Below are 27,334 nucleotides of genomic sequence, written 5' to 3'. Positions count from 1 at the left end.
GCTAAACACAATTACTTCCATAGAATGTGGTTGGACTTTTTAATCTCACGCTCTTGCTCATGCTAGAAAGTTCCAAACAACTTTCTAAATAGTCTGGAGGGAGTAATGTTTGTGTATATATATTGCCCTTTTGTTGTATCTGGTTACTTTTGTACTTGATACAGAGTCTGAAGAAGACCTTGCTAGAAGGTTGAAACGTTACGTTAGTTTATGTTTTTAATAAAATAAATTACTGCCTTGGTCAGCATATTTAGTTTTTCATAATCATGGAAACAAGGCTTAATGGTGTTATAATTGGACATTTTCCAAGGCTGATGAGGAAAATTAACAACTGGAAAGACTTGAAGAGGAAAGAAATACACAAAGACGAACAAGAGAAGTTTCTGAGAAAATGTTTGGAGAGAGACACAGCGCCTAAAGGATTAAAAATAAGTAAGAAGGGAGTGGTTTGCAACACCAGGAGATGGAGGATATTGGTTCAGAAAATGGAAAAAGAACTGATATGGAATGAAATAAGGGCAAGAAGAAAGGAGATAAAGATAATAAAGGAGAACCTGACAAGAATTGAAAAAGCTATTGAAGATGGTCTCACCATTTTTACGAGAGAATATACATTTCATGAAATGAAAATCTGGCAGGAGAAATTTAGAGAGAAAATAAAAATAAAATTGAAGAGGAAAGGAGAGGGACTAGGATGGAAAGAAGAAAGAGGAGAAGAGGAAGAAGAAGAGGATACCAGAAGAAGAGTTGTGGTGATAGGGAATGTAGACCTAACAAAAGAAGAGGAAGCTTTTTTTAAAACTAGGCAGAGGTTTCAAAGTTAAAGAAAGAAATGTAGATTATGAGGAAGTTATATATGACATTGAAGAAGCAGTGCTCCATATAAAAGAAGAACCAGAAAGAGACAAGATTAGAAGAAGAACAGCAGCCATACTGAAGAAAGAAATGGGAAAACAAGGAAAAGTAGATAATTTGAGTCAAAAAGAAAGGGAAGGGATGAAGAAAATCAAAACAAGAAATGATGTGGTGATAGAGCAGGCAGATAAAGGAGGAGCAATTGTGGTGATGGAAAGAGAATGGTACGAGAGGAAGTTTGAAGACCTAAAAGAAAATGGATATGAGGAGATTTGTGGAACAAGTGAAGAACAAACTATAAAAGAAAGAATCATAAAAGACTGTAGGAGGAGTGGTTTCAAGAAATGCATAAAGGAGACAGGAAGACTACCAAGTTTGAAAGGCTTTCCAAAGATACACAAAGAGGAGATAAAGTTAAGACCAGTAATGAACTGCAGAAACAATATTTTGGAACCCTTAGAAAAGAAATTAAAGAAAGTTATTGACGTGTTAGTAACACAGCAAGAAAGCAGAGCAGTTAGGAACAGTGAACAAGTAGTAGACCTCATAAAAGGACTTAAGTTAAATGAGATGAAGACGACAATGTTTAGCTTAGACGTGAAAAGTATGTTCCCGAGCATCAAGAGGGGACACGTTTTGGACATTATTAAAAAGAGAATGGGACAAGAAATTATAGGAGAATGGGATAGTGAAAGGGTAGTGAAGGCGCTGGAAACCATTTGGAATAACGGTTACAGTATAATGGGAGATAAAATAATGTTAATGAGTGAAGGACTAAATATAGGTTCCAGTCTAAGCCCAGCATTGGCTGATTTGGTTATGAATGAATGGGAAAAGAAAGTGATAGAAAAGGGAGGTGACAAAATGATTCTGTTTTGCAGATATGTGGACGACTGTTTTGGCATATGGAAGGGAACGAAGAGGCAGCTTGACATTTTTGCCAAAGAAATTCAAGATGAAGAAAGAGGGATATTATTGGAACTTGAAATAGAAGAAGAAGACAAGTTAAGCTATCTAGATATATTGATGAAAAGGAAAAGAGGACAAGAAATTGAAACCGCTTGGCATCAGAAGAAGTGTGCAGCAGGAGTATTCTGCCACAAAAGAAGTGATGTAAGTGAGGCGACAAAAATAAATTTTATAAAGAATATGGAGGACAGAATCAAGAAAATATGCATGAAAGAATGTGAAAAAGAAGGCAAAATAAATAGCCTATGGAAACAGCTGGAAAAGAATGGCTATGAGAAGCAGGATAGACTGGACATAAACAGAAGAAGTAAGAAAACGGGCAGGGGAGAATTGGAAGAGAAAGAAAAAGAGGAGAGAAGGTTTGGAATAAGGAGTATGGGGAAGACCACAGAAAAGATATGCAAAGTGCTTAGGAAAGCGGGAATTAAAACTTACAGGAAGGGAGGGAGAAGCATCTTAGGAATAGCGAGGAATGCTAACAAGAAAAAGGAAAACAGAGAAGAAGAGGAAGGGATTATCTACGAAGTAAAATGTAAAGAATGTCAGAGTGTGTACATAGGAGAAACGAAAAAAAGGCTGAAAGACAGGTTGAAACAACATAGGGATGATGTACGACTTAAGAGAGAGAGAAATGCAATATTTAAACACACGAGAGAAACAGGACATGACATAGAGTGGGATGAGGCTAAGCAGATAGGAAGGGAGAAGAGAATGCTAGTTAGAAAATGGAAGGAAGCCAAGGAAATAGAGAAGAAAGGTGAAGAAGACACTATGAACTGGAATGGGTGACTGAAGTTAAACAAAGAATGGAAGAAGATGTTGGAAAGAGTGGAAAGGACAAGAGAAAAAGAGGAGAGGAGAAGGAAGAAAAATGAAGGGAAAAGAGCGTGAGATTAAAAAGTCCAACCACATTCTATGGAAGTAATTGTGTTTAGCCTTTTAGGTGAAAGTAAAGTTGGGAAGTGAAAGTCATCTGCTAGAAAGTTCCAAACAACTTTCTAAATAGTCTGGAGGGAGTAATGTTTGTGTATATATATTGCCCTTTTGTTGTATCTGGTTACTTTTGTACTTGATACAGAGTCTGAAGAAGACCTTTCTAGAAGGTTGAAACGTTACGTTAGTTTATGTTTTTAATAAAATAAATGACTGCCTTGGTCATCATATTTAGTTTTTCATAATCATGGAAACAAGGCTTAATGGTGTTATAACAGAAAGAATGTGTCTATTTTTGACATACGTGGTTTTTATTAATAGACAATGAAACAATTATGAGAGAAATTAACATGCATTTTCGTCTGGAAAAAAGAAAACATGGTGCTATTGATAGTGTTGGTTAGCGTACATAGCTTTCATCACTGAGTTCGATCCCCACCAACGTCAATTTTTTTTATTCTTTTCTATTAGTCTACGAAAGGGTACACATCAAATTTGTTCGTTTAATCTGTATTTTCATTCTTCTAATAAGTTCTCTATCGCAAGGGGATATAGAGATTCCCTATCTAGGCGATGGATATCTTCTCAATGGTTCCGTAGCTACGATTCTCCAGTTCCTTCCACCCACTAGTCTTATTTATTTACTTCATTCATATCAACTCACGAAATACCATGAATCTAACGAAAACACACAGATATAGTTAGAACAAGAAACACACCTCGCGTCGAAGGTTCCCGACTCGAGTTCGGCTTTTTTTCGAGGGTGATTATTCTTGTGTGTCTGTTTATCATCTTTGTCAAAAAATATTCCTCATTATTGCCGTGATTAACCTAGGGAGACACCAAAGCGATTGAAATAACAAAAGTACAGAAAATGCAAGACACATCTGCCTAGGCATGTTATACCTTGGGAATTAGCAATCTGAAAATTAACTTGCGTTTCAGTCGACTACTTGCGAAAGAGTTTTGTGTTGTCTCGTTTGGAGTGTTGGTTATAGTGTCGGACTAGCATGCGGGCAACCCGAGTTCGAGCCCAGCGGAAGGAAAGGTTTTCTTTTTGTCTAATTTCATCCAACCTTATTTATAAAACTGAGGTTTCTGCAAAACGTTTTGAATTGTATGCCACTTTGTATGTTGGTAATCTGAAAGCAGCAAAGATGAAAATTTGATGTTCCGAAGCGACGATGTATTTGTGTATGTGTTGCAAAAACGTAGTTATTTATTAGCGAAAAACATGCAGCCATGTGATCATTGAGAACGCTTCCTAGTTGTCAGTGCTAATATGGCAGTAGCTACAGTCTGTCAACACACACCAACTTTCACGTTTCCCTTAAAATGATTACCTTTCCACGTTTCAAAATCATGAGTGCTGTCTAAAGCAATACTTTGATACTTGCGTTTGCATGTTCGAATCTAAAGTAATACAAAACTTTTTTCCCAGCAAATGACATTGAAACCATTAATAACTTTTTGCAATGTGATATTGATATCATATATGGAAAGAATAAAAATGTAGAATTTCGCTTAAAACAACTTATAAATATATTAAATTATGTGGATACCTGATGTGAAACGTACGATGCACCATCAGAGAGCCTGAATGTTACATTGAAAACTGCAGAGAACAATGACTTATGAACAGTGAAAGGTTTTTCCATGCTCCAATGGGATTTTATTTATAACCATAAATAAACAAGGGAGAAGGACACAGGTTGGTATGATGAACTAAATTGTAAACTAAAAGTTTTCATTGAAGAAACAAAACACGTTCACGGTTAAAAATAGGGCATTCAATTTCAGGCACATTACACTAACTGAAATACTATTTTCAAAATTAATAATATTTGGATAACCGGCAAATCCAAACTTGATGTTAACCACGTAATGCACTTGATAATCAAAGAAACATAATTTTTCTTGAGCATGCCCTTTATTTTGTGTCTTGATTGTTGAAATAATACGTTGAAACGAACAGTAGTATGTTTTAGAGTGTGTTTAGAATCTCTTGTGTACTGCAAGGGAATACTGAAGTCATTTTAGTTTCCTAATCAAATAACAATTATTCAGTGTAATCTTTAAAAAAGGAAAGCCTTTGTTCCTTTGCAGCTGTTCATGACAGAAATTCAATTGCAAGACAAGTTACCAAATTAGCAATAGTTCTCTTACATATTTGTGGTATGTGCTTGTCTGCCTTATAACGGATGATGAAGGAAGCAGATATAAAAGATAGACAATTACTGTTCTTGGGTAGCTCGTCCTGCTTTTGTCAGGAAACCTAATCAGCATACTGAACCAAGCCATCAGACGAGATATGACTTCAATAATACGTATAATCCGTTTCTGTGGTCAAATAATTCAAAAAAAAAAAGGCAATAAAATTGAAGTGTGAGGAGACGGAGAAATAATTTCCTTTTATCTTACATTATACTCTGTCTGTATGCCTAGTGTGGTTTGTTTGTCCCAAAGCTGAAGACGAACCTCTGTCTGTTGTAACGCGTGGCATGTTTTCTTCCTGCAGACAGTGGCGGCGAAAGGGGACAGTTCCCCGCTACTTTTTACCCCTGTACTATAGACACTTAATGCTAAGCCTTGCCTGCTAAAATAAAGTAAACTGTCCTTGCCCCCCCCCCCTCCTCCCCATTCTCAGTTTTGGCACCCAATCGTCTCTACTGCCTGCACAGTCCCAAGTGCAAACTTCTGATCTGTGTGGCCTTGCACACTTTAGCGTCATTTTGATCCTTTTTGGCATTCACGCCTTGCGAAGTAATATTTCAGCATTCAAATTAGCAAATGTTTCTGCTGAAAGGATTTTCAGCACATGAAATGATTCTAGCAGAGTTTGAGTATGGATAACGCAAAATGATTCATGGTGGTCAATAGGACCATGATAAAATTCAAGTATAATTCCTGGTTTTCAAGGTGAACTTTCCAAAAATTCAATTAAATTAGATTTCATAGTTATTATTATTGTTTTGCAGTTTTGTTTTACTTTTATTGCGCGTATTGATGTAGATTTGTTAATGATCTCTTGAGAGAGAAAGCATTCAATACTCACAACTACACTTATTTGTGTGTATTTTCGATATTATTCTTAGTAATGTATATTTGGAATGAAAAGTAATTGCTTATCTTTTGTTTGTTATAACAAAAACTCTTCCCCCGGAAATTTTTGGTGGGGGGGGGAAATCTCCGATGGCCTAGTGGTAACGTCGTCGCCCTGTAATCAAGGGGTCTCGCAGGTTGAATATCCGGCGCAGGCACATAGTAGTTCGGATCCCACTTTAAACTGTAGGTCAAGTCCCGATTAGTCTTACTGTGTACAAAGTCTACTTAACACACCAACTCAATCACAATACTGTGTGTGTCACCGGTTCATTTATACATTTTTGGTCAAACTATGACAATATAATTACAAGAACAAGATATGATTCTGGAGGAGTCTCTATTCGCAACAGATAAAGGTGTTCAGACGTTTCTTTCGCAAACTTGAGCACGCCAAAAGTTATCGACTGCTTTCCCTTTGGCCAGCTTACGTCGGAATCACTGCCACGTCACGTGACATGACGAAGCGAGAGGGATCCCCCTGGCACGAATCATCTTCGTACACGCATAGTCGTTATTAATCTTGTGACGTCACTATTAAAATTAGACCAGAAAGCGCATAATGCTGTAGTAATTTGCTATTATAGTGGACATTAGCTTCGTGGTTTAATTGATTGAAAAATCTCTCACGCACGCACGCACACACACACACACACACACACACACACACACACACTATATATACACTATAATGTATAATATGTATGCATGTGTGTGTATATTATATATATATACAGTGTAGATATGAAATTTGGTTATGTTTAACATTTTAAACTGGAAAAGCCGGATATGAAAGTAAATACTTGTACTTGTTTTGCACATTTAAAATATAAATAAAGTGCACATACAGGGTGTGTAATCTAAAATCTGCCACTGGAATATTCTGAAAACTGAGCAAGATACTTATATTCTGTTTCGGCAGCTCGTGACGCATAACAAAATAGGTAATACATATAGCATGATCACACCATCATCGGTGTTGCCGCCTCAGAACAAGTATTGTTTTAAAGCTAATCTTGTATACTTAGGTTTTTTTTACACATTTAAAATCTACATTCTGATATTACTAAAGGTTTGTTGCCAGATACTTGAAGCATTATTTATTGATAATTTAGACCTTACCGAGATCTAAATATTGTCACTGAAATACCAAGTATGTACCACTATTAGTACAAATTTTCTGTACAAATTATTATCAGTTATGAAATATGGATGCACAGTATCCAACTATTGCAATGTTTTGCCTTTACTCACAAACAATTATAATGTTTTCCAAATGACTCTTGTTCAAAATGTTTTTATTGCAGCACGATACATTTGAAGTTTCAATATTGATTTTCTTTCGGTGTTGTAATTTTGTACTTTATTCGATATGATTGTTTCTGTCTTCAATCTTTGTCACCAAAATACTGTTATAAATCTTCATTACTAATAATTACTTATTGATATTATACAAATTTAACATTTTATGACTAGAATGTTATGGCGTGCCCAGGGATATTGATGATGTCATATTCCGCAACTCCCAGAAATAGATGTGAAATCATAGCGATTATAAACTACAAATAAAATTATTTGTTCCTGCATCAGTACAAATTATGGCATCTAAAGTGAGCTTTCGTTCATTATTTGTCAGGTTTTCAAGCAACTCGAGTTCACAAAGTTGTTACAAGATTCAACGAAAACCCTAAAGAAATGTATGAAGCAGCTGTTCCTTGAAGTTCTGCGCACTTGAAAGAAGCGAGAAAACCAATTTCCATTGGGGTTTTGAACAAAACTTTCTTAATTTGTTGTCACGAGAATTGCGTCTGTGTAAAATGGATGCCTGGAAAGGTATGAATTGTTTCTGACAACGGTCTTGAAACATAATATCTTGGTGACAAGAATTAATATAAGTAGAAACTCCTCCTTCTTGTACGAGGTGATTTGAACTAAGAGGATAACTGTACATGTATCGAACTCTTACGCTGTTTCTACGATACCACGAAGAAATTATGTAAAAGATGAAGAAATGTGTTCTTTGTGTCTGAATTCCCTTGCACGATTATTGACAGGGAACTGTGCCTAACACAGACTGGTACACAGTTCTTCTGAGAGTTTTGTCATGTGGTTAGGAAAATATCGATTTTTAACTGCATCAAAGTTCAGTGGAAGTTAATCTAGTTCACGATGTTTCAAATTTCACGCTAACAACTTGAGAATGGATAATTTCTCAAGTTTGTACACTTTAACAAAATTATCGTTTGCGAGTGGTTCTTTGTATGTTTTATAGGTGGCACTACAATTCATAAATGATTTTTTCTTGATTTTTCGACGCGATAAAAGGATTATAGTTTCCTTTCCCTCACTTCAAAGCACAAAATTTCAAATCCTGGCAGGAATATTTAAATTATTCTCTATCTTCTAATAAAAATGGATGTATGTGTGTGTGTGTTTGTCCCGGCATAACTCGCGAACGCCTGGAGCGATTTCAACCAAACTTGGTACACTTATCACTTGCAATCTATAAAGAAATACTGTAGGGGTAAGACACCCCTAGCACCCTTAGGGGTGGGGGTAGGAGGGGTGACGTAAAAATAATCGAAAACTACCGATATTAGTGTGGAATCCATAGTTTTCGGGGTCGCTAAGATGAATAGTGATACTCCGAATGCCGTTCAACTCCATCACCTATCAGGATGGAGGGTGAGAGGGGGTGAAAAATAAAATGTCAAAAATGACCTAGATTAGTGTCGAATCCATAGTTTTCGGAGTCTAAGCTAATTGGTGACATTCACGATGACCAAACTTGGTACACATATAACTTACAATCTGGAAAGAAGTACTGAGAGTGTGAGACACCCCCTGGTACCCATATGGGTGTGGGTGTGAAGGGGTGACGTAAAAATATTAAAAAAACGACCGATATTAGTGTGGAATCCATAGTTGTCGGGGTCGCTAAGATGAATGAATAGTGACACTCCCAATCCCGCTCAACTCCAACACCCACCGGCACCCCTAGGGGTGGGGGTGGGAAGGGGTGACATGTAAAACGACCGATATTAGTGTGGAATTCATAGTTTTCGAGGCCGCTGAGATGAATAGTGACACTCCCAATGCCGTTCAAATCCAAGTTCATTTTGCACTATAGTTAGAATTCATTAGTTTCCTGTGTAATAGAAGATTGGGATAAATAAATACCCGGGCAACGCCGGGCAATCAGCTAGACCCCAAAAACTGAATAGAAGGGTCTTCATGAAATCACTACAGCAAATCTCAATACGAGACAGGGCTATGTTTTCAGTCGAGCTTCCTCGCGAAGAGCTGGATTGCAAGTGAAGAGTTGCATTGCAATGCGTCAAGGGCCTTTTCTCCAAACTTCGGTCACTGCTTTCAATCAATCAGTTTATTATTATCATCTTTGAATTGTATCAAGACCAAGACATTGTGTGTGAGGCGTATACTTACTCAAAGCTATGGTTTTGCAACAATCAATCTTGCTTGCCGACGGATTCTTGTGGACGCAATCGCAATTGTGCGGAGGAAGAAAAAATGAAATTTTAGTACTAACTGTGCTAGATTGGGAGCTAAAAAGCTCTTTGGAGTATTTCCAAATTTGAGGAGCCAAACAAATTGCATAAGTTTGCGTGCAGTCATAGTCTATGTGTACTTTGAACACAAATAGTTGGGAGCCGTCACTTTAGGTGGAAAAGCAAGAACGTGGATGCATCGCGGTCGTGAAAACTCATATCATCTGAGTTGCAAAGCGGCTCCCGTTCCTCTGGGGGCATGGGAGCGGGGAAGCGTTCTTCGCGAAACAAGAACATTTCATGATCTTTAGAAAATTTCAAGGGAATATTTAAGTTCATAACTAGGCAGCGAAAGTTGATGACCTAAAACATATAGGTATATGACCTATAGAATGTCCTAAAAAATGGGGAAAAAATGACGTAAAAATGCAAAAAATGACCATTAAATTTGTTAGTTTCAGGTTAAAAATTGAAATGAAAATGAAATTAAACAAAATGCAATCTTGCTTTCAAAAGAAAGGCACCAAATGATACCACATGCACATTCAATTAAAATATGCAACGAGGATTTCCAATGGAATCAACCGAATAATTTTAAAACAATTTTATGAAAAAGTCGTATACATTAAATGAATTGGTGTAAAGTGCATTAATTTCCCGCAGCTTTACCTGGTGATGTAGTGTGGTGTGTTTCTTTGGCACTGTAAAGAAAAATAAATCCTTCGAGATGCCTATGTTCACCTGGGTGAAAAGACTCAAGAATATTACCAAAATGAAAGAAGTGACAAAATATGTCGAAACAATACACCGAATATTGCGAAAAATGACGGGAAAATGCCGAAAATCGGGGAAAATTACCTAAAACCTGAAAATTGGCAAAAAAAGCAAAAAAAAAATGCACTTTAAAATTACCTTTTTTGGGTTCTAGACGAAGTGTAATATTGTGTATATTTAATGGGCATCGTGTCCGAAATGTCTGAATAAAGATGACATTTCATCAACTTCCGCTCCCTATTCATAACTAACCTGGTTTGTATCAACTTAGCGTATAGCCCCCTTCTGTGATTTATGTTTGTCCTACGTAGTTATCTCGGTAGACGAGCGTGTTGAGTGGTACACAGGCGATCTACTTGCCAAAAGATACGGTCTCGATTTCCTCTCTGGGATGTAAAAAAAAAAAGGTAAAGTGTTCCCCTGTGCATAGCACCACGCCATGAAGGCGTATAGGGGGTGTGGGGGTAACGCCCCACACTTTCTTGATCCGGTCGTGAGTGGGGGTGATGTGATCAGCATCACGCCCCTGACCGCCTTTACCCCCCAGGGTTTCCCCCAGGTACCCATGTTATTCGACGCTGGGTAGGCGCCGGGGCCGCTTCCACCGTTAGAAAAGTTCCCGGATTTGAACCGGCCGGGGATCGAACCCGGGACCTTGAGCATGGTAGTCAGACGCGTTACCGACCATCCTCTCTGGGATGTAGAGTGTTAAAATTGCAAGATATATTTTAGCCTACGTTGACACAATTCTGACCACCTCTCTCACATTTCAATACTTCTTCTTTTTTTTTTCAGTGCTTCTCAATACAGCTATTATCTGGTTTTCTATGGCAGGATACACATATGCAGAGGAAAGGAGAAAATTCATTTGTGCCTTAAAACTACGGACATGCTATTGTAACCATGCTATCAGATTCGAAAGGCGCCAAAATTTGTTGACGTCGCTTTTCTATATTTTAGGTTAATCCCAACCAAGATGATGTTCTTAATTTTATGTACACAACTAATTTAGAATACACTAGAGAAGTTGAAAGTGAAAAATCATGTAAAATAGTGCAAGGCAGTTTCACACGAAATTATGTGTTCAAGGCCTCAGCGACAGCTTGGTTATTAGGCCGTTACCTTGTAATCAAGGGGTCTTGGGTTCGATATGTCGTCGAGGCACATTGAACGTGATTCGGATACCACTTTGAACTGTAGGTCCAGTCCCGTTCAGCCTATCTGTGCATAAAGTGGATATAAAAACTAGAAATATAAATTGTACGGTATACAGCATTATTCATTAACGCTGTCAAATTTTCTACATGCTGATCTCTGAAATTAGTAGGTTGATCTGCATATACATATTCTGTAATGATTCATGCCCATTTCGCTGAAGTGATAACCCGCGTACCTTATCCCCATGGCAATACTGTCAGAGTAGTGCCCTAGAAAGCCAGATGTCACAAGTTCGAACCATATTGATGTCCGTCTATATCACTGTGTTCGTCCCATCACCACTTCGTCATCTATCCTCATCGTCACGATTAATGCAAGAGGTAAAAGAGCGGCATGAAGTAATGAAAATATAAATAACTTGTACATTGCAATTAATTGTATTATTTATAATGGAAATATTTTTAAGCAAACTGAATTGTAAGTACACTTTTCATTAGAGAATCATCAAGAAAGGGTATTTATGTTAACATTTAATTTTTGAACATTGTAAAGTATTCTATGGAATTAGGAAAACTAATCCTAGTGAACTATTGGAATACTCTTTTAGGTAGTGCTAATATAACATGATACGTTTACAATGAAGGTTTATTTATTCGCATATTTATAAGCGGACATATGTGATAAGTAAATAAGCAAAATGATTGTCACCACGAACTTCACGAAGTAACGTCACGTGAGAAAATTGGTGCATTTTCAGTAGCTAATGACTGTACCATCCTGAACGTCTCGTTATCTTAAGACGTTTAATTTGCCTTCTCTTTGGACGACAAACTGCGAAAATTTACCAGAGTAGCACTTCCTCCGTGATGGACAGCGCGGAACTGAGTAAGAAAAACTGTACAGCAAGACGTAGCGTGTGGACGTGCCAGAACTGCAATATCTCTTCCTGTACAGTTTTGAACTGCGCAAGCAAGACGTACTTGAAGACGTAGCGTGTTGACCGGCCAAGGATTCTGGTACACAATTGCCAAGAAACGTGTATGCTTAATTGCCTTAATTTATTTTATTCCCTCCTCCAAATCTCCCCCTGTTATTCTCTCAACACCACAAAACGTCATGTGGTTAAAGTATATAGCATGAATATTAAAAAAAAAAAAAAATACATTTCACCCCCTTCCAACCCACACCCCTAGGGGGTGCCAGGGGTGTCTTGGAGTTGAACGACATTGGGAGTGTCACTATTCATCTTATCGACTCCGAAAACTATGAATTTCACTCTGATACCGGTCGTTTTACATGTCACCCTCTTACCACCCCCACCCCTAGGGGTGCCAGGGGTGTCTTGGAGTTGAACGGCATTGGGAGTGTCACTATTCATCATAGCGACCCCGAACACTATGGATTCCACACTAATATTGGTCGTTTTCGATTATTTTTACATGTAACCCCGTTCCCACCCCACCCCAACCCTAGGGGTGCCCTAGGGGTCTCACCCCATAGTATATCTTTTCAGATTGTAAGTCATTTGTGTACCGAGTTTGGTCGTCGTGAATGTCACCAATTAGCTTAGCGACTCCAAAAACTATGGATTCAATACTAATCTTGTTCATTTTTGACATTTTAATCTTCACCCCCTCGCACCCCCCCCCCCACATACCGATAGGTGATGAACTTGAAGTGGAACGGCATTGGGTGTGTCATTATTCATCTTAGAGACCCTGAAAACTATGGATTCCATTGAGTTTATGCGTTTTAATTGAGTCAATTCATCGACAAAGCGAAATCCTCGCCTTCGTCTCAAGTATAGTTGCATTATAATTGCAATAAATAAAGAATAAAACTTTTCAGTTTATACATACGGCAGTAAGGTGGTTTTATTTCTCTGTGCAGTGAATATTGTCCTTGCCTAACACTATCCATGTACCTGAGAGGAGTGTGTGTACTTCACCGAATCTCATCGTTCATCGCTGAGTATTATTAAGTTAACATTAATAGTAAAATAATACGACGCGTCTAAAAAATACTTGATACTAGAACGTATCAAGTGGCAGCTCAACGTGTTGGCTCGATTTTGTAGTGTACAAGGGCAAGACAATTGTTTAAAGTTGAGATTCATTGTGCAAGAGCACTAAACTTTTATATTTGTAGAAAAGCACAGAACTACTTCGTTCGAAATGGAAAGAAAACATTTGCGTAGCGCAAATAAAAATCTTGCTTCAAGTTCAGAGCTTAATGTTCCCGATTGTTGTCGGAACATTGATAAAGATAAAACCACATTTGTGTGCAAGAAATGTACAAAGCTTCTACATTATGACTGTTGTGGCTTAGATGTTCGATCTGAAAGCCACGAAGCTACCGATTTCGTTTGTGAAGAATGTGAATCATTGTCTACAACTATTACATCTGATCCATTAAATATGTTTGAAGCTTTAAAAGCCATGATTGAAGGAATTAGCAAGCAGCAAGTTGAAAGTATGGAAACATTACAGGCTGACATTAAACAGCAAGCTGATTCCATTAATAACTTGAAGACTCATATTAGCAAACAGTCTGAAACATTACAGGCTGACATTAAACAGCAAGCTGATTCCATTAACGACTTGAAGGCTGATATCTGTAGACAATGTGCGCTATTAAAGGATGATATCGGTAAGCAGCACGATGAATCTATGAAAGCTTTAAGAGCTGAAATAGGCGAGATGGCCTGTGAAATACAACAACTAAAGTCTGAGAACGAGAATACTAGGGCCCGATTCTCTGAAGAAATTCGACAGGCTAGAGAGATGGACTTTGAAGAGTTCCGGCGTAGCTTGGCAGCCGATGTTAATAAAGCCACGGAAAGTGTTCGCATCGATGTAGAGGATATTAATTCGAGATTCACTGAGGAGTGCAATAAGATTATTGAAAAACAGCTGACGATGGAACAGATATTGGCCGAGGCCGAGACTGACAAAATACAGTTCCGGGCTGAGGTCCAAGAAAATATTAGTCAGATTTCAGTAGTTGTGTCTCAAAGAAGCAAGGATGTTGAGGAAATAAAGACTCAAGTAGAACAACTTACAAATCAGTTAGAGACTATGTACGTTTCCCGGCAAACGGAAACAGAAACTGGATCTCGAACAGCTGGTCATCCGTCTGCAGTTGCTGAGAGTGCAGTGTTGCCAACCATTAACATTGAACTAAATGAAGCGATGGACAGAACAGGTGGAGAGAGAACTAGAAAAGACAAACAAGTATGTCGCCCACGAGTTACTGCTGATTCAAGAGCTAATGAAGTGGCCTCTGCAGTTCCACCTACCTTTAGTCTTTCGGGCGATGATAGAGGTTACAGAGAGCGTGAATCTCCCAGGGCACGGCATCGTCATTATGAAGAAGGGGCAAAGAGGAAACGTCTAGCAAAAAAAAAAAGATCGCAGTTCCTCCTCTTCCAGCACCAGCTCGGACTCTCAGTATCAAGCGAATATCAGGAAGCGAACACGAAGGCATGGAAATGTGAGAAGCGGGTCAGATGAGTCACCACCGCGAACTCAGCGATCAACGACGACAGGAACCCCAAGGATGGCAGACCTTAATTCCTTGTCCAAGTTCAAGGGAGACCTGGAAGCCCAGAATGCTGAACAGTATTTAAAAGAACTCAATATCAACTTTGATTTAATGCAAGTTCCATACGAATACCGATTGGAAATTATTCCTCGGTTATTCAAAGGCCAGGCTGAGCATTGGTTTCGAGCAAATCAGTTGGAGTTCAGGTCCTATTCCGATTTCTGCCGCCGTTTTCGCAAGCAATATGCTTCTGAAGAGGCCAAAGAGAGGCAGCTGACGGCAGTGAGATCTCGTCGATATTCAAAGCAGTTTGGTATGAGTATGGAAGAATACGCATGGTCCATTTACTCAGCCTACCGCAATCTGTCTGCCCGTTATGTAGAACCAGAGATAGTGAACTTAATTATCTCTCAACTTCCATATAGAGCCCGCAGCCTCAGTTTGGCTAATTCTCCTCGAACTGTACGACAGCTTGCTGATTTTTTGAAAAGATTCGAGGTGCTTGAAGAGCAGGACAGTTGGAAGCCTGTGTGGAATAGGGAAGGTGCAGGCCAGGGAAATGCTCCCAGACAAAATAGAATTGGAAACCAACAACCCAGAGTCAGACAAGTTATGCAGAACCAGAGGAATGGATATTCCAATTACAACAGACGACGTAATCCTCCTAGAAGGGATGGCAGGAACAACTACGCACGTGGGCCCAGTAACTTGAGAGCGACGGCGCCTCCGTTTGAACCTTCTGCTTCACGTTTGACGAACGAGCAACGTCAAAGCGTCGACATAACAAGAGAGTTTTGTTGGGCACCATCGACTAGTGCTAATCCGAGTGGTATGCAGTCGGATTTAGCCAGTCGCCCAACGTGAATTCTTCGTTCCCGATCACGGTTGGGCTAAAATCTTGGACTTCTCTGGGAACAGATGACAGCGTTATAAATAGTGAAGACAATCATCTTTTTGTTGTGCTGACTCTCAATGAAGGAGAACAAAGTTTTGATAGAGCACTACAACAGGCAGTTAGAAAGGAAAATTTACCCAGGGCTCCATTAATTAAGGCAACTGTAACAGGCGTCGATTTTAGTTGTGTTCTGGACACTGGCAGCGAATGTAATCTCATGAGCTACGCCATTTTAAAGAAGATTAAAGAGAAGCTGCCGTCATTGCAGTTACAAACATGTCCAAATGTTAGGCTGACTGATTTCACTGGGAGAAACAAAACTAGAGTTGTGGGATGTATACAAGTATATCTGGAGATTGCTGAAAGAAATTTATTGGAGGACATGTTTGTCTTGAAAGGTCTCGAAGCTGACTTTATTTTGGGCTACCCATTCCTCAGGAAATATGAAGCAGGAATTGACCTACAGCGCGAGAAGTTATCCCTCACCGTAGACGGAGTTCCGGTTGAGCAGGGCCTCGTGAATAATGGATCTTCGAAAGGGACGTATGTAAGAAATGTCCGTGAAGAATCCCATGTCGATCAGTGGACGGCTAGTCCTGACGACATTCTGCAGAAGGTCAATGCGAATGAGATTTTATGCGAATGGGGTAGAAGCCAATTGAAAGAAGTCTTATTGAAGCATAGAGATGTATTTTCCGAGAGACCAGGTACTATTAAAAACGTCCAGTGTGAGATTGAACTCACCACCACAGAACCTGTGTATCGATCTCCATATCCCATACCTATAGCAAAAAGGGAACTCCTGGAGGAAGAATTAGAAAAGTGGAGACAATGGGGTGTTATAATGCCTTGTGATTCCCCTTACTTGAACCCTTTAATTGTAGTCGACAAGCCTGACGGTACAGTACGCCCATGCATTGACTTCAGAAATTTGAATAAAATTGTACGTGTTCCACGAAATTCAGTTGAGCCCATTTCGGATGCCTTACAAAAATTTAAAGGTGCTCGTTATTTTACAAATCTGGATCTGGCTTTTGGATATTTACAGATCCCTGTAAAAACTGACTGCCAACCATGTACTGCCTTCTCCTATAAAGGACGTCAGTGGATGTTTGCTCGAATGCCTTTTGGTATCTCTAGTGCTGTGTCAATTTTCATAGCTGCCATGCATGCTGTATTTGGTCCTGAAACCGAAGAGTATCTAACTCAATATATGGATGACTTGCTGATTTTCGACAAAGAACTCTCCAAGCATCTCGAACATCTGGACGAAGTGTTGCAGCGACTCCAAGAAGTGGGGATGACTGTAAAGGTGCGAAAGTGTGAATTTGTCAAAAAGGAAGTCACCTACTTGGGCCACATTGTTTCTGGAGATGCGATCAAAATCCAACCAGACAAAAATTCAGCCGTTAAGTTATTTCCTAAACCTAAAACTAGAAAGGATGTTCGGAAATTTCTTGGCCTCGCCAACTGGAGGCGGAAGTTCATTGAAAATTTTGCAGCTAAATCTGAATCGCTCACCAAGCTGTTAGGTAAAAATCAACGCTGGATTTGGGGAGAGGAGGAAGAACAAAGTTTCCAGCTACTGCAGAATGAACTTGTAAGAGACGCTGAATAGCACAGCCTGATTTTGAACAGGAATTCTGTATCCAATGCGATGCTTCTGGGAAAGGATTGAGTAGTATTCTTTTCCAAATGGATGGTGAAGAAAGAAAGGTCATTCAGTATGCAAGCCGAAAACTGAAGGAGAACGAACGCCATTACTCCATCCATGAGTTAGAATGTTTGGCCATAATCTTTGGAGTTGAGAAGTATGCTGTTTATTTGAAAGGTAGGCCCTTCACTATCTACAGTGATCATAAAGGGTTGGTATGGTTACAAGACGCCCGTAACTGGAACAGTCGTTTGACTCGCTGGTCTTTAAAACTCCAACAGTACCAGTATAAAATAGTATACGTCTCTGGTCGCCAAACCATCTGGCAGATATTTTATCTCGGTATCCTGCTAATGATATACCCCAGATTCAACCTGAAAATAGCCAGCAGACATTCAGAATAAACTACCTGTGGACCGAAAGAGGAGAAATAGATGACGTCGACAAGTGGAGAGAGGCACAATCTGAAGATGAATTCTGCAAAAATTTGCTCCAATCTCTAAATTCGCAGGAACCTAACCTCAGATTGCATCGTTCCTATCGCATTCAAGAAGGAATTTTATTTAAGAGAGGATCAGACAATCAGTCCCTTTGGAAATTGTGTGTTCCGGTGATAATGAAGCAACCTCTTTTGAAAGTAATTCATGATGAAGCTGGACATTTTGGAGTATCCAAGACATTGAAGCGACTTGCAGTACGATACTTCTGGAAAGGCATGAAGGATGACGTGATACAGTACATCCGAGATTGTGAAATTTGTGCCCAGAGTAAACCAGACAAATTGGGGATACACAAAGAGACCCTTCATATCAGGCCCAAGCAACCTCATGAGATGCTTTCTCTGGACTTGATTGGGAAGCTTCCTCGGTCTAATGGATACCAGTACATCTTGAGCCTTATTGATGTGGGTACACGTTTTGTCTCCGCATATGCTTTACGGACTGCCAGCACCATAGAAATTATAAACACGCTTCAGAGAGGATATTTTGCTCACTATCCAAACGTTACGTTTACCCTGAGCGACAGAGCAGCTCAGTTTACCTCTAAACAGTGGCACGAATTTACCAAAAAGCTTGGTATCCATCACGTTTGCACAACAGCTTACAATCCAAAGGGGAACATGGTAGAACGAGCAAATCAAGAGATAGTCAGATTACTTCGTTTATTTTGTTATCGAGAACATCAGACTTGGTCTCGATACATATCAAAAGTTGTTTGGTTAATTAATTATTCCATTTCTGAGACTACTGGATATTCACCTGCTGAACTATTCTTCAACCATCCCATACCCAGAGAGATCCTAACCCATTTCAATTGGCCCGAAAGGGAAGTAGCCCAACCGGATTGGAAGTCCAAATTATTCTTAGCCCAAGTCAGGGAGAAGAAGAAGCTGTCGAAGGATTTAAAACAGAAGGGAAACGCCAAGACATTGACAGTTGGAGACTTCGTGATGGTTAAAAACCATTCCTTAAGCTCCTCACTAGATGGGACCATTCAAAAGTTATTTATGTTGTGGATAAGACCTTATCTAGTGGACAAAGTGGAAAATAATGTTGTGACATTGCTAATTCCAAGGACTAAAGAATTATATGATAAGGTTAACTTGGATAACCTAAAACTGGTGCGTTTTTCGGAGGATAAAAAGAAAGAGTTTTTCTGTACTTTAAAACTAAGTTTCCTCCAGGTAGATAACTTCCTTCCTGAAACTTAGTTTCCGAAAGGAAGGGGCAGATGATATGATCCACATTTTTATGTGACGTCACCAGTAGAAGATATGACACTAATGTATTTATTTTTGTAAAAGAAAGCGTAATTTCTTTTTTATTATATGTAATAATGCACCTTGTTTGTAATGTATATCTTTTGTTTATTGTTTATCGTACTTTGTGTTACATTATGGGTAATTTAATGTATCTTTGTTTGCAAGAGTGCACTATACGAATTTGTATTTCTAAAGATGTATAGATGTCAGTTTTGTTGATAGTATCCTTTTGTAGATAGTGAGTGATTCATCTGTACTTTAATCTGTGTTCTCGAAAATAGTATAAAAGCGAGGATGTCGTGTAAGAGATCATCACACTTTTTCGCCACGGATCGACGAAGCTTTTAAACTTAAAAATAACTCCTTGGTGTTGTGCATACATCTTGGTATGGTAGTTCGGGGCGCAAGCTAGGCCTGTGTGATCATAGGTACGCCGATAGCCATGCATTGATGACATGCACAATACTGCAACCATTCTACGTCAAATAATAAAGTTAGCCTAAGGATTAATTTGGAAATAAAAGGCTAAAGAGCAAATATTGGCTCAGTTATCATTGCATATCTCTTGGTGTGGTAGTTCGGGGCGCAAGCTAGGTGTATGTGATCATAGGCTTGCCGAGAGCCACGCATTGAGTTTTTTGCGTTTTAATTGAGTCAATTCATCGACAAAGCGAAATCCTCGCCTTCGTCTCAAGTATAGTTGCATTATAATTGCAATGAATAAAGAATAAAACTTTTCAGTTTATACATACGGCAGTAAGGTGGTTTTATTTCTCTGTGCAGTGAATATCGTCTTTGCCTAACACTATCCCTGTACCTGAGAGGAGTCTGTGTACTTCACCGAGTCTCATCATTCATCGCTGAGTATTATTAAGTTAATATTAATAGTAAAATAATACGACGCGTCTAAAAATAAATACTAGAACATATCAGATTGATGCCAATTGATTGCTGTTATGAAGCAGTACAACTTTTAGACTTAATACCGATGCATCTATGAACAACCGCCACTCCTCAGATGTGCTTAATGCCCATAGCCCCCATTAAATCATCCATATCACTGCAGTATATCAGATCTCCTTCGGTAGAAAAGTATTCTTCCAACTTTTTCTGACGGTTACGATAAAATGACACCTTCACATTACTAGCCAGAAAATTCCATTGTTGAAGTCTGGAGGCTAATAGCTCTGCCTTTGCCTTTGAAAGTTCAAGATCTCTCACTAAATCATTCATTTCACTCTGGCTAACCTTGTGCTGTTCTGTAAGTTTCACTTCACCTGCAAAGTGAGGATCTGTAGATGTGGAAGGTTGTGGATCGTACGGTTCGTCTTGTGAGACAACAGAATAGGATTCAGGGGTTTTTGGAACAGGTAGTCCCTTACTATGTGCCACAGGACGAGTAGCAGAACGAATATTTGGAAATACAATTGTCTTCTTTTTAGTATTGGACATACGTTATATTGGTGGGCTCCAACTAAATCATGGGAATAGCAAATGGCATCGATGGTCTTTCGTGATTCAACCTGTCCAGCAGATTCGTGTAGCAGGTCTTACAACAGAAATGTGGATCCCAAGTTTTATCTTCATCTCCGAATTTGCAGTATTTACCGAAATACAGATAGTAAGCTCTTCTTACAGCAGGGGTAATATTTCTCTGCTGTCCAGAAAACACAATTTGACCACGAACATAACATAAATTGTTAGCATTGTTAATGCATTTACGTGGCATTTTTTTGCCAAATCACTCAGCAATTTAATTAGATGCCAACCTTACCATAAACGAACCACGTAATACGCAAACACGATCTTCGATAAATACACACACTCAACCTATTTTACAAAGCCACAATCACGTCTGCACAAATGAACACCTCACAAAACAATGAATAAAGAAGTTTTGTGGCTGATCTTGAAGAGTTCCCCCTTTCCTTACAACAAAAAAATAAAGATAAGATAAGAAAAGTAAAACTCAACATTCAGTTCTTACAGCTATGCAATACCATATATATAGGGAACTTTTCCAAATCAACAATGACCTGTAACTCAATTATAATTAGTCAATTGCGATTATTAATGACAGTTTCGTATTTAGGGGACCAATATTGACTAGAAATTGTATATATCACTCATGTCGCATTTTGGCTGTTGACCAGTGTTATTAGATTATTAGAAGATTAACGTTCTTTCAATTGCTCTTTTAAGTGTGCTGAATATTATTTTCACTAATGACATCCATTTCTCTACAAAATCAATTTGAGGCAAATGTTATTTCTTTAAAAGAACTCTTCAAGTATATTATATTATTTATTATTTGCGTATATTTTCGGAAGTATATTCTGATATGAGACTGTAAAATCAAGCTTTATGGGCGTTTTATTTTAAAAATAAGCGCAATTTGTCCTATTTGTTGTTGAGAAAACTCGCTAGAAATATAATAGCGTAAAATATCCAATATGGCGACATAGGAGTAACCAGAATTTTTTGTAAGGAGTCAAGCAATACTTTCCATGAAGGGCAAGGAATATATACTTCGAAATTGTGGCAATACTTTAGTTTGAACTATTTGAAGGGCAACACTTGCCAACGTAACAAGCACAATGAACCAAATGAAAATGTTCACTACTCACTTTCCAGGAGGGGGAGGAAGTCACCCTGGATAGGCCTATATATGAAAGCGATAATCATTTGACCCTATCTCAAAAATGGTTTTTACTAGTGTGCCGTGCGTAAATAGAATGTGAAAATGTTCATGGCTTTTCCCACAAACACTCATACTAATTATACATTACAGATCATATCGATTATGTTGAGTTTATAAAGAGACCTGCACAATTTGATTCAAACTGAAATGGTTATTAAAAATAAGTTTTTTAAAAAAACTGTAATTTGTCCAAGATTTTAACTTTGGAATTTTTGTATTCTTTTTTGCTATTCTGTCGAATGGGCTGTCAATTTGCATCTTCTTACTGTGCATTTTATGTCGTTTTCAGGTTTGTACCCGGTACTATTATCGTATAAGGGAAACACCTACGATTCATATATTTCGGACTTCTTTACATTGCTAACGTGTTGCGGAACATTTCTTAAGGCGAAATAATGCATTTCTAACTAAGATAATGTCTATTTCTTCTATTTACGAGTACTTACTGTTACTTGTTGTTTCGAATCTGTAACACACTATGGCCGTGATAGCGTACTGGTTTAGGGGGCGTTCTGAGAGTGTTTTGTCGATTTATGCAGTGTTGCAACCTCGTTCACCGGAAAATATCTACTTTCGTGCCCGGATTTGAAATTATGCTAATACGTCGCATTTACGTGTAGAACTTGTAAAATAACCTTGCGACTTACCACGTTCATTGTCCATACACAGCAATTCGGAACCATCTTTCTTTCGCAATTCGTTAATGCTCTTCCTTTACGCACAACAATCTTGCAACCTTGAATATTGACGTCAGACGAGGAATGCCTACGTGGTTAGGTTAGGCCCGTTAGGTTAGGTTCAATTAGCATAAATACAAAGAAAAATTTATATTTTCGCTAAGAGACGCGTTACCTTGTATTGCCTAACATGAAAAAGCTATCTCCTGTGACGTCAGAACACAATGTTGCTACAGTGTTATGCGATAAGTGACACCCATTCGAGTCGGAACCATCTTTCGCAATTCGTTAATGCTCTTCCTTTACGCACAACAATCTTGCAACCTTGAATATTGACGTCAGACGAGGAATGCCTACGTGGTTAGGTTAGGCCTGTTAGGTTAGGTTCCATTAGCATAAATACAAAGAAAAATTAATATTTTCGCTAAGAGACGCGTTACCTTGTATTGCCTAACATGAAAAAGCTATCTCCTGTGACGTCAGAACACAATGTTGCTACAGTATTGTGCGATAAGTGCCACCCATTCGGGGAAAATGGCTTGTTCCGTGGAGCTGCTGTTCTTATGGTAGGGTTACGTTACGTTAAGAAAACAGTTCATTTCGTTTTTTTTATCGATTTCCATACTTGACCGCCAATTATTACATGCAGATTCGTGATTAGGAGGTCTCAATTAGTGAGTAGGCGAAATTTCATAGCAATTGGAGAGTGGTCCGGTATTGTAAACGCGTTCCAAAAAAAATTTAAAAAAGTGGTTCTAGTGAAAACACGGCGAGGCTGAAACACTGGCTACGGGGTTGCATCATCTTAACACACGGAACATTGCACTCTCATGCAGAAAGCAAATGGCGGGAGCAGAAACAGCGTGTCGGACAGAGATTTTCGCAGAAAACAACACGCATTCACATTAAAATGGATCAAATCTATATTCGGGAACTTCCGCAACGCTAAAGAAAATGATTTCTGTAAGTACTTTCTCCTGTAAATTTGAAGGAAATTTGAAGGAATCAGTTTCCCTCATACGATAATGTTACCTTGTACAGTGGGATTCATGAGTATTACCTTGCAAATTGTCCATCACCATGTTCGTGCACTTTATTTGACCCAATAAGAGCTTCAAGAATTAAAAGAAAACTCAAAACAAGCTGTTGACAACTTCTTCACCAGGACACATAAAAATCCATCGCGTAAAAACACACAGGATGTAAGAGAAAAAGTAATGAAACTGGTCATGGACAATTTGCACGGTAATACTCATGGATCCCACTGTACCCTACAGCATTTTCAATTGTCGTTATCAATGCTTAGATATATGAGCACTGGTGCCATCTATCAGCAACTTAGGAAACTATTAGTCCGGAGACACGAGTCAAAATTGTGCATAAGTAACGTAAGAAACTCGGAAATTTTGCTAGTTAAATGATTACGCGTTGTAGGCAGTGATGTGCGTCTACGCGTAAACAACCATAGTCTACATTCTACACGTAGACTATTTTATACACGTAGATTACGTAATCTATGTAAACAACATGGCGAAAGGTGATAACGTAACATAGGGCGCCGTGAAATTAAAATAAAATTATAATGCGTATCAGTTGCTGATGTGTGAAGAGAACTTTCCATACTCTTTCTCCCAAATTAGAACAATTTATCACCTAGAAAGAAACGTAATATAAGAAATATTCTAGTGTTTTATGGGGAAAAGACCACTCTTGAATCACGACTGCCATCTGTTGTCTTTTTTGCATACTATTTATCTTCTTCCATAGTTGATAATAGAAGAGAAGAGAAATTTTGTTGTAAATAGGATTGTTTTCATTTCGTTAGGAACCAATATAGTGGAATACTATTGAATATGTCACTTTCCCTTCATGAAACCCTTGCAAATTAATTTAAATGCACTTTAGATTGTCTACGTAGTCTATGTAAACTACAACCCAATGTAATCTACGCGTAGATTACGTGTAGACAACGCATGTAGACGTAAACTTATAGTCTACGGCACATCACTGGTTGTAGGTATCGAAAAAATAGACTTTGGACCGCCATTTCAATAATTTTGTACAGTTACAAGTACAGTAAAATCTCGTTAATCCGGACTAATGGGGAGGATAAGTTGACCGGTTTAACGAAAGTCCGGATTAACTGAAATAACCTAAAAGAACAGTAGAAAGTGCATTAAAACTCCATTTATAGCAACAAGACATGTTTATTATGGTGTATTTAAAGGGTATAGGCCTAAATACACTATACAGTAGCCTACAGTAAAACGTAAAGCAATACTGTACACACAATGCAGGACGTACATACACCCACATTATAATGATGTATCACTCAAAACTCTTGCTGTTTTTGCCTTTTGCCTGTCCGGATTAACGAGGTTTTACTGTATGTCAAAACAATCCATGAAGTTAGGAAAATTCAAATTTCATGCTTAATTGGAAGTACCACCAAGCGTCCTATAAACTCGTAAACCGTACACATACAATTATTTTTATCTGGCGCTGCCCCCTTCCCCTTAAAGCTTTGGGCTACTACCCCTCCACAATTTTGTTAAAATTGTAACTTGCCTTTCCGAGCCATATTTGAAACTTCTTGCGCCCTTACATTATTGTTTATAATGGACATTATCTCGTATCTCTCTTTGCAGAAAAGTACACGGAGGGAACAGACTGTTGAGGTGTGAGTGGATGTGTCTTTGACACAATCTTTCTGATTCATGGAATACGGATAAACTTTTGGAGAAAGTATCTGGTAGAACAAGACAGGTGGAAGTTGAGTGGAGAATGGTAAGATGATTTTAAAGAGTGTAAGAGTACTTGTTTTTCTGTGTGTGATGCTTCCAAATTTTGTAGATGAACCAAAAACACACTCAATATTGGTTGTATGAAGGCATCAAACAATAGCGGAAATGATACAATTGAATAGTAAATAGAACGCAGCTAAAATATGCAGATTTGTTTACAATTTGGAGATTGAACATTTACACTGTCAATGGACGAAGTGTTGCGTAGATCTGAAAGATCTAACCAGGCTTGTTAAAGGTTCAGGGATCCATAAATTCTAATAGATTCTATTGGGTTTCACAAGAGGATCGGGATCTTTTATCTCGCACAATTTATATACGGTCAAAGTTGCGTTTTGTTTAATTGAAGAAAGGTTCCTGACCGTATTTAAATTCATCCTGAAAAAAGGTTCCTGGACAACTTCTCTGACCCAACCGTAGCTTGGTTCCGTTCGTATATTAATGAACGCCAACAATGCGTCTTCAACTCTGGTGAGAAATCGTCGTGGCGATCAATCAGCGCCGGTGTCCCACAGGGAACCGTCCTCGGTCCACTCCTCTTCTCTCTGTACATTAACCATATTCCTGACGCACTCGAACACTGCAAATATCACATCTATGCAGATGATGTTCAGCTGTATTTGTCATTTCCTCCAAAGAATATTGAAAATTCAATTCGCGATATAAATTATGATCTGAACAAAATCAGTACTTGGTCAGCTAATCATGGGCTACTAATTAATCCTTCTAAAACCCAAACTATTATTATAGGTTCACAAAAAATGCTTTCAGCATTTGAAATTTCTTCCCTCCCGCCCATAATGGTCTTAGGGAAAGCTATTAAATTAAGTAAAACAGCCAAAAATCTGGGCGTAATGTTTAATCAGCATCTCTCATGGTCAGATCACGTAAATTTAACTAGTAAAAGAGCCTTCGCTGCATTACACGCTCTTGTTCGGCTTAAACATTTTCTACCCGTTAGCATTAAAATCAAACTGGTGCAAGCACTTGTTTTTCCACACTTCGATTACTGCGATTCTGTCTATTCCGAAGTACCAGATGATCTCGCTCAACGTCTTCAACGAGTACAAAACACCTGCGTCCGCTTTATTTTCGATCTGAAATATAGGGACCATTTATCCGTTTTCTTTACAAAGCTAAATTGGCTCAAATTAATTGATCGGCGAAAGGTACACAACCTCACCCTTCTCTATAGGGCAATCAGTTCAAAGGAACCGGCTTATCTCTCGAGCAGATTCTCAATGCTTTCCGAATCACACAGCCTTGACACCAGATCGCGAGGGAGAACTCAACTACTCATCCCCCTTCATATCTCAAATTTTTATTCAAAATCTTTCACCGTTTCTACTTCTCGTCTTTGGAACTCACTGCCCCTCGAAATCCGAAACTCATCTTCAGTATATGTCTTTAAGACGCAATTAAAACATTTTTTATTGGGCACAAATAGTTAGCACATTATATTTTAGTGATAAATTGCTTACAGTTAAGCGTAGAACAACACTGAAAATCCTTATTCACCTTAATATTTCAAATCCCTGACTACTGTCATGAATATCTGATTGTGTGTGTGTGTGTATGTGTGTGTTTTGTTGTATGTTCGTGTGTATAGGTTAGGATTTTATTCCCATATGTATTTTTTTCTTATCATTTTTTTCTGTAATTTTTTCTTTGTAATTTTATATTTCTCTTTTTATATTTTAAAATTTACCTTTCTATGTAATGGTTTAAATGTTGTTGTAAACATGGTTAAGTGGTAGAAAAGGCTACAAAGCCTTAACTTCGCCATGATAAACAAGACGCAATAAATAAATAAATAAATAAATAAATTGAAATACTTTACAAATAAAAAGGTTCTTTACGGTCCACAACCCATTTACACTTGCTGATTTCCTCTCCTGCACCGGAATGGAATTTATTTATAAAATTTCTGTACCTTTAACATCCCTGGTTCTACACACAGAACCCAAAACGTGTCAATTGACACATATATTTTGATTT

General features: G+C 38.4%; 1 protein-coding gene across 2 annotated transcripts in view; it reads left to right on the top strand.

Annotated features, from left to right (window-relative positions):
• iav (transient receptor potential cation channel subfamily V iav) overlaps positions 1 to 27,334 on the top strand; it is a 208,395-nt gene that overhangs the window by 89,207 nt on the left and 91,854 nt on the right. For both annotated transcript variants that reach the window (XM_083112163.1, XM_083112164.1), the window contains exon 2: positions 25,181 to 25,319. The gene's annotated coding sequence lies outside the window, so the exon portion shown is untranslated. The remainder of the gene's footprint in view (positions 1 to 25,180; positions 25,320 to 27,334) is intronic.

Source organism: Lepisma saccharinum, chromosome 26 (genome assembly GCF_977018435.1).
Source record: "Lepisma saccharinum chromosome 26, izLepSacc3.1, whole genome shotgun sequence".
Lineage (NCBI taxonomy): Eukaryota > Metazoa > Arthropoda > Insecta > Zygentoma > Lepismatidae > Lepisma > Lepisma saccharinum.
This window is presented reverse-complemented; position numbering and strand designations above follow the sequence as displayed.